A 2874-nucleotide genomic window follows, 5' to 3' on the forward strand; every position below is an offset into this window, starting at 1 on the left:
CGCTAGTCTAAACAAACTTGCTTCAGATAGTATTACACCATAGCATATGTAGCCCTCGCTTGTCTAAACAAACTTGCTTCAGATAGCATTACACTGTAGCATATGTAGCCCTCGCTAGTCTAAACAAACTTGCTTCAGATCAGATAGCATTACACTGTAGCATATGTAGCCCTCGCTAGTCTAAACAAACTTGCTTCAGATCAGATAGCATATGTAGCCCTCGCTAGTCTAAACAAACTTGCTTCAGATAGCATTACACTGTAGCATATGTAGCCCTCGCTAATCTAAACAAACTTGCTTCAGATAGCATTACACTGTAGCATATGTAGCCCTCGCTAGTCTAAACAAACTCGCTTCAGATAGCATTACACTGTAGCATATGTAGCTCTCGCTAGTCTAAACAAACTTGCTTCAGGTAGCATTACACTGTAGCATATGTAGCACTCGCTAGTCTAAACAAACTTGCTTCAGATCAGATAGCATTACACTGTAGCATATGTAGCCCTCGCTAGTCTAAACAAACTTGCTTCAGATAGCATTACACTGTAGCATATGTAGCACTCGCTAGTCTAAACAAACTTGCTTCAGATAGCATTACACTGTAGCATATGTAGCCCTCGCTAGTCTAAACAAACTTGCTTCAGATAGCATTAAACTGTAGCATATGTAGCCCTCGCTAGTCTAAACAAACTTGCTTCAGATAGCATTACACTGTAGCATATGTAGCCCTCGCTAGTCTAAACAAACTTGCTTCAGATAGCATTACACTGTAGCATATGTAGCTCTCGCTAGTCTAAACAAACTTGCTTCAGATAGCATTACACTGTAGCATATGTAGCACTCGCTAGTCTAAACAAACTTGCTTCAGATAGCATTACACTGTAGCATATGTAGCCCTCGCTAGTCTAAACAAACTTGCTTCAGATCAGATAGCATTACACTGTAGCATATGTAGCCCTCGCTAGTCTAAACAAACTTGCTTCAGATCAGCTAGCAGATGTAGCCCTCGCTAGTCTAAACAAACTTGCTTCAGATAGCATTACACTGTAGCATATGTAGCCCTCGCTAGTCTAAACAAACTTGCTTCAGATCAGATAGAATTACACTGTAGCATATGTAGCCCTCGCTAGTCTAAACAAACTTGCTTCAGATAGCATTACACTGTAGCATATGTAGCCCTCGCTAGTCTAAACAAACTTGCTTCAGATCAGATAGAATTACACTGTAGCATATGTAGCCCTCGCTAGTCTAAACAAACTTGCTTCAGATAGCATTACACTGTAGCATATGTAGCCCTCGCTAGTCTAAACAAACTTGCTTCAGATAGCATTACACTGTAGCATATGTAGCCCTCGCTAGTCTAAACAAACTTGCTTCAGATCAGATAGCATTACACTGTAGCATATATAGCCCTCGCTAGTCTAAACAAACTTGCTTCAGATCAGCTAGCAGATGTAGCCCTCGCTAGTCTAAACAAACTTGCTTCAGATAGCATTACATTGTAGCATATGTAGCTCTCGCTAGTCTAAACAAACTTGCTTCAGATAGCATTACACTGTAGCATATTGTAGCTCTCGATAGTGTAAACAAACTTGCTTCCGATCAGAAAGCATAAGCATTTTAGCAGATTGTAAATTGTGCCTAGAGGACTTTGTAGCTAAACAATGGAAAAACATTTATTGTTGTCATTGACTGTAGATAATTTTGTTTTCTGAATTAAAATGAAATTAAAAAAAATTGAAATCACAAACTGCGTTTGTTCCAGTGGTATTAACTGCACAACAATTTAGCTTCTTTTTCTTCTTCGTACTTATTTCAAATGTTGGAAGGGATTGCCTCCAACACAATTAAGTATTGCGTGTCAACTTGTTATGCGCCATATTGGCCCTGATTTCAGCCTGCTTTCTTTTCGGATTTGCTTCTATAGCATTGTCCGACCAAGAACAAACTACAAGGCAGCAGTTGTTAGATTTTGGAGTTGTCTATCCTAGATGGGTTGCTATCCCAGCCACATGGGCCCGAGGGTTCGAACTCGAGACTTTTCGGTTTAGCAACCATGACCTTTACCGACCCGACCACACTATTTAGCTAAAACGTCAGAACCTATCAACTTCTGAAAATATTTTTATATGCGAAATTTGGAACAATAAGCTTGAGATTATATATTTTATATCAGGTAGACGATGGGCATCATGGGTATTGGATATTATAAAAAAATTAAATTTTAAAATATATTTCCTTTTTGTCAGTAAATCATTACCAAAGTTTAAAGCTTAGCTCCCGTGCTAATTTATTTTTAAAAAAAAAGTACTTTAAAACTGTTTGACTACATGCCAAAATTAAGTGCATTCGTATAATTATGTATGAATGTTTACTGTTAAACTTTCAGTATGATTAAAATGTGTGTAGGCGATATATATATATATATATATATATATATATATATATATATATATATATATATATATATATATATATATATATATATATATATATAATTTATATCATACGCACTGTATTAGCGTAAAGTGTTGTTGTACTGTGTAAGTATGTGGTAGAGCGAGGTGGAGATCTATCGCAGCACTTGTGTATTCTGTACAACAGGTTCGACAACTCTCCAGGTAAGAGCCGCAGCAAGAAAGATCACTCAAGACGTGCGGCCCATTTGTCAGACCGCTGGTTCCTTTGAGCCGATGACGTTAACACGACAAACAGCTCTTGTCATTTATTCTACCCCCTCTTTTCATATCCAGCCGGTAAAATCAATATCGGGCCCCCGAATATCGACCTGATAGGTTTGGGCTGTGGTCTAAGGGGCGGTGAAACTCTAGAATGTAAATATGTTCCGGGTAGTACACAGAAAGTAGACTCGAC

This window comes from Physella acuta, unplaced genomic scaffold (assembly GCF_028476545.2).
Source record: "Physella acuta isolate Inbredline_101_S28 unplaced genomic scaffold, ASM2847654v3 ptg000607l, whole genome shotgun sequence".
Lineage (NCBI taxonomy): Eukaryota > Metazoa > Mollusca > Gastropoda > Physidae > Physella > Physella acuta.